Below are 13,330 nucleotides of genomic sequence, written 5' to 3'. Positions count from 1 at the left end.
TTTCAATCCACTAAACAAAGGGGTTGTCTCTATCATTGTTAAGTTCAAACTGAAAATACAAATTCCATGTATTATACGCAATCAAGTTATCAAGTTTTAAAACCTCACATGGCGAGGAAAGTGTTAACTGTACAACGGCTCGGATTTTCCAAAAAAAAACTTCTATAAAATATAGAGCGTTTAAATTTTCGGGCTATTTTTTCCCACGACGCAGTGCAGTATATCATTATTACATGAAAGAAATTGAGGGTGGAATGGTATTTCCTTTTACGAAATAAAGCAAAACAACCTGGAAGCCACTGAAACTGGCACCCCCAAGGCACCCCCTAGGAAAAAATCCTAGATTCGCCAATGTGTGACCCATAATTGTGCAATGAGTGTATGTTTCAACATATGGGCATATTTTTTTTAACCCTCTAATACCCAAATTTTTGAATTTGATCTAAATATATTTTTTTGTCATCTAAAATCGATTTAAACATGGTTTGGAAGATGATTCTTTTTAATTCTCGATTTCGTGAATTTCAGTTTTTGATTTTTCTAATTTTTATTTTTGAACATCCCCACAGTTTTATATTTTTCCTGGAAGCCTATTTGGGGTACGGATTTTTTGAGATGAAAACATTTTGAGATTTTACGATAATTGTTGAAATATTTTTATTTTAAATTTTTTTCATAGAAAATTTTATTTTCCGTGTAATTTTAAGGAAAATAATTTTAGAGTGTTTTCGATTCCCTTAAACAAACTATTAAACTAGGGTAGAATGATTTGGGAAAAATTTAAAATATGTTAATTGTAGCGATTAAATATAAAATAAACAATGACTTCTAAAAGGTGACTGAAACATCAATTTTTCAACGATTTTTAAAAAATGTAAATACGCTTTAAAATACACCAAAAAACATTTTGAGATATACAAAACAGTCCTAAATATCAGCCAAAAATATAAAAATTTTGATTTTCCACGAAACAAAAATTACAAAAATACTCAAACTATACCCCGTCTAAAGGCGGGGTTGGGTATTAGAGGGTTAATTGGCATAGACAAATCCGTCCCTCGTTTAACTCCTAAAGTAAGCAATTACTTTGTATTGTAGGTTTATATAACCTAAGATAAAAACGGAATAAAAAGAACAAAAATAAAACATCATACAAGTCACATTTTCGAGCCGATCACATTAGAATGGTATACACAACACATACAGTTTTTAATCTTGTTATTGAACGCGACCCAACAGTTCCCACAATCTTAGCAAAAATCCTAGCTGTGGTTTAGGCTGCGCCACAACTGCACAGTGCACATGCTAGCCATGACTAAAACGCGCCCCAAATTGCTCCCCAAATTGACCACCCATGACACGGGTCAATTTTTACCAGCGTGCAGGTAGGTACCAGCCATGAACCTCAATTATCTGGTCAAAAAGTGATCACCACCATGGTACACGGGCGACTCGCACACAATAACAATTTACTAAGGTCTCTTTTTCTGACCGAGTTACATCATGACGCAGAGCTAGTGCGAATACCCACTTCAAGTAGTACCTACCTGACTACCAGTAGTAGGTCAGTTACTCAATGGGGCTCCTCGTTTTGGTTGTCGATTTTTCAAGCAAAGAACTTACCAATTGCAGCAGCCGGTGCGGTGGGTAGTTGACTGACATGCAGATTCGGTGACCGAAGATCTTTTTTTTTGTCGGCGTTGTTGTAATCGATGACGGTTAGCTTACATGTGTAAGAAGTTATACCCGGGCGCCAAGAATTAACTTCGCGTAATGACACGCATTAAATGTTTCACAAAGTGGAATACGCGGGACACCCGAGCAGATGGAAATAACATGCTAAGTGAAGTGGAAATTCCATGAATTAGATGTTCAGATGCAGTTTGCAAAAGGTAAGACAAAGTCATAATTCAAAGTGAGCAAAATAATCAGGGATAATATCCCATATTATATTATAATCCATTTATACCATAACTCCATTTGTACAATCCTGACCAATTACTCAATCAGAGGTTTTGGTACATATTTTTTACTCGGCTATGACCACCAATGTCTGCTGAAGAGATTGCACATTGCTAGACTAGGAGTGCCATCGCGAGGCCTGATATTCTGTTCTACGCCTGTATGAACGTACATACATGATCTTACAGAGTCTCACTAAGCACATATCAATTTTGACCGCGCCAACAGAAGCTGGTAAAAAGTGGCTCAATTGGTACACAAAGTAGCAATTCTGATCCACTCACTCTCGGTTGAGGGCTTGGTGTCCGTCCGCTATGGGAAGCATAGAACTTTAAGCTTGCTGCTTGAACCGAAATTCCATTGGTCACTCGGAGAGCAATAACAATCCATCGCATGGCGTTGCGTCCCTCAAGGTCGCGGTGTTGTAAAAATGTCCAAAAATGATCTCCGAAAGGGTGTCCATTAAATGTTGTTGCAAAATTTCCATCGGCATCGGCAGGCAACGCATCGATGATTGACACCGGTCGGTCCTTCATTCATATACCTTCTCGCGAAGTCTTTGGTGGTCATCAACTGTCTGCGGGTATCGATCGACGGAGATCAATAATGTGACCGCCAGCGACATGTGGTGCTAATGAAGAGCGGAATTTTTGAAACAATTTTGCGAATGTTAAGACAACCGAATCATTAACCTTTATGACCCCACGAAAAATGTTCAGATTGAAACGCCATTTGCGGACTTTGTCTGCTTTTTTCTTAGTGCAGTCAAAGCCGCATGTACGCCCTTGATGTGCATTCTTGAGCTGGGAGTTTTGCAAAACGATCGTTGAATTTCAAATTCAGAAGAAGGTCATGGTTATCCATTGGTGAAGTACTCTGTCATACCTTTAAGACGCTGTTTAAAGGGTGGTACGGTCAAAATTTGGTCAAACAATTCTTTTCATAACTTTGGACTGCGTACACCAAAATAGCTGATTTTTGGACCAGTAATGGTGCATTATATGTAGCTAATGCCATTTTCCAAATTTTCATCAAAATCGGTTTAGTTTTTTCGGAGATATTGTTGAATCCTGAGATCTGCAATTTTAAAATTTTGTACAAAGAGGCTTCAAAAATAAGAACACATTTCTACTGTTTTATTTATAGAGCCAGAAATACTGAACCGAACTCAATGATTTTTTTCTGTATATAAAGAATGCATGCCCAAATGTTGTGTAAAATTTCATTCAATTTGATTTTGCCGTTTCAAAGTTATATTTGTTTAAGTGGCACCCTGTCAGTTTTTTTTTCATATTCAAACAACTTTGAAAGAATTCATACATAATGGCTCAAAATTTTACTTAGATCATATTTGTGTAATAGTATTATACTGTAAAATTTCATATGAATCGGAGCAGTAATAGTAGTTTTATAACCGAAAGTGTGCTCTTCTGATCTTAAATTGTCAAAGATTTACTATGGAGCGCCTTTGTACAAAATTCTAAAAAGGCAGGTCGTTGGTTTTATCTATATATCAACCGATACTTAAGGAATTTTGATGAAAATTTTATGGCATAAGCTACACATAATGTACCATTACTGGTCCAAAAATCAGCTGTTTTAGTGTACGCAGTCTGACGTTATGAAAAAAATGTATGACCAAATTTTGACCGTACCACCCTTTAGGAGGCTTCTCACAGGGATTTATCGCGGTTTAAAATCCATTTAAACACATTCATTTGTTTCGTTTTTATTAGCATTAGGGGAGCTGTTCGTTCCCGTATTAAGTTGATCATCAATATAAACCGGGGAAGTTTGCCGGCTTGGCAGTCATCAAACGCAATCAAACGACTAAATATCGTTCTTCATCCGACGTTTCGGTGATTATTACACCTTCTTCAGAGAATTAGAACTGACATCGTTCTCGTTCTGCGGGCTCGGTTTTAGCATGATCCGTCTAAAATTTCCAAAAAAGTGTTGGCAAAAATCTCTCTGAACAACAAAAAAAAAAAAGGTTTTTAAAAAATATCTGAATTCGGAAACACCTTCACTGTCCATCCAAAGGTCATTTTGTCCATGTAACTGTGCACTTTGGATTGGTTGCGAGCAAGCGGGAGCTGCCGGAATGTAATCTAACTTCAAACCGTGACGTTACTATGAGTGACGACGACGCGGGTGGCTGAGATTGGCCATGCCTACTAGGATCAGTTGATGTGCCGTGAGTCGTTGTCCACGGTTCAATATGCCAACATGCATCTACTGTCACACATCCACCCTCCTCTCAGAAATAAAAAAAAATCACAAAGAAACCATTGCTTTTTTTTAGAAACTGGCCATCTTCCATGGCCAATAATGGGATTGCAGTATTGTTCCAAAGTCTTTTCAAAAAATAATAATGAACTAACGAAGAGGTGTGAACTATTTGAGCAAAATTTTCAACTTGGCACAAATTTTCAACTGACTCTTACTTGTATATGTAACATTACAAACGCTAACCTGATTGACAAATCCTTCTGTTCAAGAGTACCTAAGCATTGTACAATTTCTAGAAGAAGGAATTACAGGTTATCAGATAAATTCTGGTTTCACATTCATTCCCCTACAACATTTATTTCGAATGACTACGTAGAAATTTTTGTATGTTTTCTGTAGCATTTAGGACCAACCACAGGAATCCAACAAGCGGTACAGACAAAAGAATGAACGGGTAGTACTCATAACAATAAGTCGTTCAATTAAGAAGCTGACAATATTGGAAATTTAACTGTGGGACCTACCTACCTACCTTTATACCTTGTAGGTGTCAAAGTAACTACTCCAATGTTCTATTGCGCTTAGCAAGAAAAATTTTAGTTTCACACTTTTACCGATCTGTCAGTCAGTTGTGCGCAAGGGTGAATCTCTTATCATGGGCAGTATCCATATTTGCATTACTTAAAACATACCCAACCGGTATCAACCGCGTTCGATCAGTACAAGACTGAATGCAACAAATAATGGCATAACCAATCGAATCAGTAACAGTTCCAGAAAATATTGTTTTATTTCCATTTCATTAAAACAATCTCGAAAGGGACCATAATGAGTTAACTTACCTTTCCAAGCAAGTTATCAACAACAACAATCAGCCGGTGGGCGAGCGTCGATGTTTGTTTTGGTCGCAGACAATAGAAACGTGCTGCGAGTAGCTTTGGCGCGCAACGACGTCGTCTGCTTCCTTGCTCCTGATTGGCTGCGCGCAACTGGAGTGGAGCTGCGCGTAACTGACCGGCGCGCAAATTGCGCAACGAAAGAAAAACTTATACAAAATATTCGCAATACTGCCTGCAGTGATAGATATTCGCACTACGCATCCAGCTCACTGAAATTTACCGTTTTTTTTCGTACGTTTCATAATATTTGCTTCTTTTCACACGTGATACAACTCGTGATTCTGAAGTAAAAGGCCCTATTCTCAACTGCAATACGCCTTTTAGCTTCCCAGGAAGCGCCACATTCTCTTATGTCGCAAGTGTTCAAGATAAACAAATTAGTCAATAGCTTCAAACACCTCACCCTCAGTACTAACATTACCAGGCTTGCCTCTGTCTCTACCCGAAATCATGCACTTAGTCTTGGTAGAATTGATTGTCAAGCATATCCTCACTGTCTCCCTCTTCAGAGGAGCATAAGCTTCCTCTACTGTCCTACGATCGATACAAATGAGATCAATATCGTCCACAAAGCCGAGGAGCATGTGCGATCTTGTGATGATAATACCATTCCTTTGAACGCTAGACTTCTGAGATCACAATCGAGGTAGACATTGCGAGGCATACTCCCAAAATTTATCTGAGATCAAACACAGGTTAAGCACTCGATTTGTCGTTGATGGACCCTCATGAAAAACAGCCTGGAATTCGCCGACAAAGGACTCCTCAAAAGGTCTCAGCCTGTTGAACAGAACACGCGATAGTATCTTATACGCCGCAAAACCAAAACAAGAATCCACCACAATTCCTCTGTATATTTCCTAATGTATGTATCGAGGCTATAATTTTCTCAAAAAAAAATCTTTTTTAATCAAAGTTGTGTACAACCAGATGTAGTGAAAACTGCTCTCGCTGTCACTATTTAGTGCTAATGCGCGAACATCTGGACGTCTTAAACTTTATTTTTACAGTCGCTAAGAGACTTTTTTTCTTGTCTGCAAGAGACAATTTCAAGGGTGCGGTCAGCCGGACGCGCTGTAGGTCTTTTCATATTATTTTTTTGCCAAGATACAACTTCAAGGGGTCATCCGGACACGCTGTTTGCTTTTCTTAATTGCCGCCAAGAGGCAATAACAAAGGTGTGGTCATACGGACGCGCTGTGAGTTATTTTTTTTACTGTCGCCAACAAACAATTTCAAGAGTGCGGTCATCCGGACACGCTGTCGAGGTTTTTTTTTATTGTCGCCAAGAGCCAATTACAAAGGTGCGGTCATCCGGACACGCTGTGGACAAGGGTGCGGTCATCCGGACACGCTGTGGACTAGGGTGCGGTCATCCAGACACGCTGTGGACTAGGGTGCGGTCATCCGGACACGCTGTGGACTAGGGTGCGGTCATCCGGACACGCTGTGGACATGGGTGCGGTCATCCGGACACGCTGTGGACTAGAGTGCGGTCATCCGGACACGCTGTGGACTAGGGTGCGGTCATCCAGACACGCTGTGGACAAGGGTGCGGTCATCCGGACACGCTGTGGACTATTCTTTTGTTATTGTCGCCATGAGACAATTACAAGGGTGCGGTCATCCGGACACGCTGTGGACTATTATTTTGTTATTGTCGCCATGAGACAATTACAAGGGTGCGGTCATCCGGACACGCTGTGGACTAGGGTGCGGTCATCCGGACACGCTGTGGACATGGGTGCGGTCATCCGGACACGCTGTGGACTAGAGTGCGGTCATCCGGACACGCTGTGGACTAGGGTGCGGTCATCCGGACACGCTGTGGACAAGGGTGCGGTCATCCGGACACGCTGTAGGCTGATTTTTTTAGTCAACAGAAAATGGTTAAATCAAATGTGTCAAGTGCACATAACCAATTTTACTTATGACTGTGTCCGATACGTTTTTTTTTACCGACACAATGAAAATATGGTCACGCTAGTGAACATTCATTTATATTTTATCGTAGAATGGCATGTAGAATGGAGGGCAAGCCAACGGCCATGCACGTTTCAATTGATAAGTATTTCAATTTTCTTTGTTTGGTTCAAAATAACAGTTTACAATATTTACATATTTTTTTTGCCATGCTTATTTTACACAAAACAGGTTGTGCAGCCCATGGAAATAATCTGCATAAGACATAAGATGTGTCATTTGCGCATTTGGAGAAAAAATTATCTCACGATAGCTGATATTTTACAGTTAATCATATTTGTTTTGTTTGGAATATCTCATAAATTTCTTACAGCTTTTATACTTTTGTCTTGCATCGGTAAACGCGAAAGTCAACCGGAAATGTCCATTGACTGATCTATATAACTGTGGAAATAGGGTTGTACGTGCATGGGTACAAATGGTGTGAGTGCCATATGTAATCTCACGCTCCCAAATTCATCATAATTGACAACAAGCAATTACGGCACCGATTGATTACGTACTTTTTGTTTTCATGCGTGCTCACTTCTAACAATAAAAACAAATAAAGAAACAAAACAAATAACTTCAATCCTTTATTTTCCGTTCGATGAAAATGGGAGCCACATGCTTAATAAGGGAACCAGCGAGCAATGTAACATATCTTCTCCTCTCCCATCGCTTCTGCTACAATATTTTGAAAATCGTCTTCTAGTTGGCCATGCTTTTTTGAAACGCAATGGGTTCGATGTTTCGAATTGATAGCTATAGTATTATAATACTATAGTAGTAGTTAGAGTAGTAGCCTTTTAAATAATATCGGAAATTAAGCGTTTTTTAACATACATAGTTGCAATGATATGGTCTACCCTCTAGCCACAACGCTTGCGAACTAGGAAAAAAAAAGAAGCAGTTTTATTCAACTTTTTGTCATAATAACCCAAACTTGTGAACAACGTAAAAACTCCATCCAAATTATCGCCAGACGATACATGTTATTTCACTTATGGAACATCCAAGCATTAACTTCCCTATGAAGCCCGCAGTCCCCATACCCCCGTGAGGTTTTCCTTCCTTCCGGAGTACGCTCACACATTATTTTCGCACAAGCGGTAGAAGTGCTTCTTAAAAAATAATCACACACTGCATAAATTACTGTTTTAGAAGAGCGCTGCTAGCATTGCGTTTGATTGCTTATAATTGATTCATTGCCGCGCCGCCGACCTAACCAGTTTCCCTTGTTTGAATCACGCCAGAAGTACTGCCCCTTTTTTCACGCATTAGTCGCTACGGTTGCGGGCCAAACATTGTTATTTTTTTTTTTTTTTTTTTTTAATAAAATAGCTACATTTATATCACTACATTGGATAACCACGCAAAGCTCTTCATAAAGCATTGTTAGGAGCACATCAGTTAGGAACACAAATTATAAATTGACTGATTTAAAATGTGTAATAACATTTTCAAGCAGTAACTTACCATACCTCAGCCTGCGGTCCCCAGACCGGACAAATCAACCTACTATTGGGAACGCCCGCAAGAGGTTGAAGCGGAAGAAGCACACTCACTCACTTTTTCGCACAAGTACTTCACTTTAAAGAGAAAAAAAATCACACACAACGGCACAATCAGTACTATTTTCAAATGCCCCCGCTTGCCCACAGATACTACCAATAGGTTCCCTAAATTAAATCCGGCAGGATCGCCAAATGTGCACTTTGGATTGGTTGCGAGCAAGCGGGAGCTGCCGGAATGTAATCTAACTTCAAACCGTGACGTTACTATGAGTGACGACGACGCGGGTAGCTGAGATTGGCCATGCCTACTAGGATCAGTTGATGTGCCGTGAGTCGTTGTCCACGGTTCAATATGCCAACATGCATCTACTGTCACACAGTAACGATGGTGGATTTCAGTCGATAGCGCTCTATGATTCCATCAATATTAACTTCTTGTCCGAATCAGCCCAGATAGCTGTGTAGTGTCGATAGGTGTCGATCGTTCAATTGGCTATGAATTACACTATAAACCGCTTGTTCCGGTGGTAAGAGTCCACCAATTAGGCGACCCCTAATTCATGGTGTATTCAGCTTCATGTTTACCGTGTCTAGAAACACGCATAGACCTTGTGTTTACGAAACAATCAGCTGCCCTTATTTAGTCTCAAACTTGAAGCTAAATCAGAGTGGGGTAATGAAGATGTCAATGATTAGTTTAAATTTTCACCTACATGGTTCTACATTATACGATTTACGCAGTGTATTACAGTCAGGTCTTTTTTACGCGGTTTTCATTTACACGGCCGCGTAAATGAAAACTCCATACAAAAACAAATCATCGTCTTATTTTTGCATGATTCGTCGAGAAATTTGAACTGAGTTTTTTCTTACGCGGTACGTATCCTCCACGTAAAAAAAACCTGACTGTATGTGCATCCTCGCCTTCGGCATTTTCCAGTCGATACTGATCTGATTTTTATTGCTGCTGTTCTTTTTTTGTGATGTGATTGTAAAGAGTTTAATCTTGCCTGATTTGAGTAGCGGCTACGGCTGAAAAAGCTCAGATCGATCTTCAGTATAAAAAAACAGCAACGACCAATCTTCCCAGACTTATGCAAAATGCTGCTGTTTAAGTGCATTTAGTCCAAGAACCTTATTTTCGTAAGGGGAATTTCTATCTAGGAAACCTTGTGAACCCGGTGTGTGGTGTTTTCGGTGAAAATGAGATGGTGATCTCGCGTGTCATGTCTCGAGCATGTGTGCTTGTTAACAACGCAATTATCGCTACAGTCTTCTTTGAACTAACTACTAGAGATGTATGCACTGTTACTGCTGACATATCTGTTGGGAACCTCAACAGGAAATACATCTATTGTTCGGTTTATTTACTGCGTAATGAACCATCCCCTACGGATGATGTCAAACAAGTCATTTCATACTGCTCTTCAAAATGTCGTGCGCTAATAGGACACAATCGGAAGTCTTGAAGGCGATGAGGAGCAACGCCAAGCTCGTGGATCTAGGCAGAGTTGAAGGACACGTGCTGCAGTCCCATGTACTTACGGGAGCCGCATTTCAAGCGAGCACCCAGGAGCACTATTCCTTTTTGAGACTCGAAGATGTGCGCCTTATTTTTCTCAAAATGTGCCTCATGAGTTTCGTCTCAAGCGCTGATTAAAGTGGAAAATTTCTTGACTAAAACTTCCTAAACGAACGAGAATTGAAACCTTAACCTTTGCATTGAAAGTCCCTAGTCGTATCGCATAGATCAACCAGATGGATCCACCCAATTACTGCGAACACCACTACCCCGAATGCCATTACCCCGAGTCATCCAGGACATCACCCAAAAAGTATTGGACAAGGACAAGTTAATAGAAGTTGATGAAAGTTGGTAATCAGTAGCTTCACAGAAACAAATTCTGAAAAGGTAGCGTCCACAAATTACGTCACGCTTGAGAGGGGCGGATGGGGGTGGGGGGTGTTCAGCGCAGCGTGACGACCCGTACAAAAATTTCAGAGGTCTCATACAATAAGTTGGACATAGGACAAAGTGAGTGGTTTGAAAATGAGCAATTTTTGCGTGACGTAATTTATAGACGTTCCCAAACTACACTTGACGTAAATACAAAAGCGTTTAATTTCCCATTTTGTTTCATTCGATTTCACATACAAGAATTTCTTGCACGCGAAATTTTAAGCAAGCTCCATACTTCAAACAGTCCGATCGAGAATTGTGTTGAAAGTGATAGAGGTCAATTTGTTACAGCGAACTCGATGTAACAATTTTGAACTGTGTGGGGTATTAATACACCTCTCCATCCCATGCTGACATTTTTCTTTTTTTTAAAGTTGGCTGTCGTCCATTTAAGTAAACAGCCCAATAACCACTCCCACTACCAAATACTTGCTCCAAACCATGCCATGGCTTTTTGATGCTGAGAATGACCAAAAAGATGTTGGATACAAATATAATTCAGGCCGAAATTCATGAGGATAAATGCCAAATAGTCACCAAGAATTTTGGGATACTATATGTTGCGTACAGATTCAGTACGCTTGCTGCTGAGTGGAACTGGTAACCCAGAAGCAATAGTGGAGGGCATGAGTGGCGGCACGGAAGTCGACGGTGGTGATAATTTAACAACTCGACAGTGTCGTTTGGTTAGTGAACGAGAAAGGACACTGTAGTTAGGAGATACATACGATTGTCATGAGAGCGAATACCACATTTATTGAAGCTGCTCTCAAAATGGTATTCTAGTTCCGAATGTACCACACGTCCCAACACTACATAGCACAAATTTCTTTATATTTGAATGTGATGTCTTTTTACTTTTTTTACTTTTCAGTATTCTTTGACTGAGGCCCTACTATACTATTTTGCGGAATTTTTTTTTCCGGAATGCCCCATTTCTTGAGAAATTAAATCAAAGAAAACCTGAGATCATTATATTTATTTATTTTAGAATATGTAAACGTGATCTGATATTGTGTTTCTTATATTAATAAATTATATCAGTTGATGATCAATTTCTAGAACGACAAGCCCTAACCACCCACTCCGTAGTACTTATGGGAGTGTCACTGAGTCGGAGGCCTCTTAAATAAGTGCTACATCAACATTTCCTTCTCCTATCCCAAGTTACGGTAAAGATGGGCGTGGCCGGGAATAATGACATTTGTGCTTTTGGTATTCTTGCATAAAATTGGAGCAAAGTAAACTCCCCGGCTTTGTTCCGAAAAGCAATCCGAGCAAGATTAGCAAAAGGTACATGAATGTTGTTAGTGTCCAATCTACGAAGTATACCGTAACTACGATAACGCTAACGCTAACGCTATTATGGGATAAGTGTGTGTTAGGTTCGGGGAAAGGATGTTTTGGTCTTGCGGTGGTGTCGTTAAATTTGGAACCGACGGTTACAAGGAATCCCTGAAGGAGAAGTTCCTGGATAAAATCCTGAAGAAATACCTGGAGGAATTGCTGTAGGAATTTCAGGAGGAATACTAGGACGAATTCCTTGAAGAATACCTGGAGGAATTCATGGAGGAATTTCTGAGGTGATTGCTCGAGGAATTCCTCAAGGTGTCCCTGGAGGAATTTCTGGATGAAATCCTGGAGAAGTGCCTGAAAGAATTCCTAGGTGAATTACTGGATCAATGTCTAGAGGAAACTGAGGAGGAGTCCTTAGAGAAATCCCTGGAGGAATTCCAGAAGGAACTCCTGGAGGAATTTCTGGAGAATTCAAGCAATTCCTGGAAGAATCTCTGGATTCCTAGAAACATGTCTGTAGGCATTTCTAAAGGAATTTCTGGAGAAATTCTTGGAGGAATCCCTGGCGGAATGCCTAGAGGAATCCCAAGATAAATTCCAGGAACTATTCCTTGAAGAATGACTGGAGCAATTCCAGGAAGAATCACTGATTGCTGGAGTAATGCCTATAGGAATTCGTGGAGGAATCTCGGGAGAAATTCCAGAGGAACCATTGGAGGAACTCCTGGACGAATCCCTGCTGGAATTCTCGAAACAATCACTGGAGACATTCTTGAAGAAATCTTAGGACGAATTTCTGAAGCAATCCCAGCTGGAGCTTCTGAAGTATTCGCTGAAGGAATTCTTGGATAAATTTCGACACTGATTTTCAGAGCAGATCAAAAAACAGCTTTTGTGTTGATCAGCTTAAACTGAAATTATATTTATTCAAATTATTTTTTTTCTAATGTTATGCCTAATTCTACTTAAACAATCTCTAATGTATCTTTTCGCTCAACTACTTCGGTATCAAACGTCCTTAATTCTTACAAATAGTTCTGTTCTCGTTTTCACTATATCTGTACGTACTACTATTTTAGTTTGCTTTTAATCTTCTTCACCAAATAGAAAGGTGCAACGTATTCTATTCGGTATGAAGTATTATTTAGGGTGACCAGCTGCAGACATTGTCGCAACAAGAATCCTAAGCAAAAGTTCGTGGCACAAATTCTGGAGGAGTCCGTATAGCAGATCCTAAAGGAAATCCCTTGACAATTGCTGGAGAAATTGTTGGAAAAGTTTCTGAAAGATTTGCAGGTAGAATTTGTGAAGGAATCCCAAGAAGAGTTCCTGGAAGAGTGCTTTGAAAATTTTTAAAATAATTCCTGGAGTTATTTCTGAAAGAATTCCAGAGAGAATTTCTGAGTGAATCCCAGGAAGAATTCCGGAAGATTTTATGTAGGAATCTCTAAGGAACCCAGTAATTTCTGGACGAATTATTGCAGGGCAGTATTCCTTAGATA

This window comes from Aedes albopictus, chromosome 3 (assembly GCF_035046485.1).
Source record: "Aedes albopictus strain Foshan chromosome 3, AalbF5, whole genome shotgun sequence".
In the NCBI taxonomy this organism is placed as follows: Eukaryota; Metazoa; Arthropoda; class Insecta; order Diptera; family Culicidae; genus Aedes; species Aedes albopictus.
Note: the sequence above shows the minus strand (reverse complement) of the source record.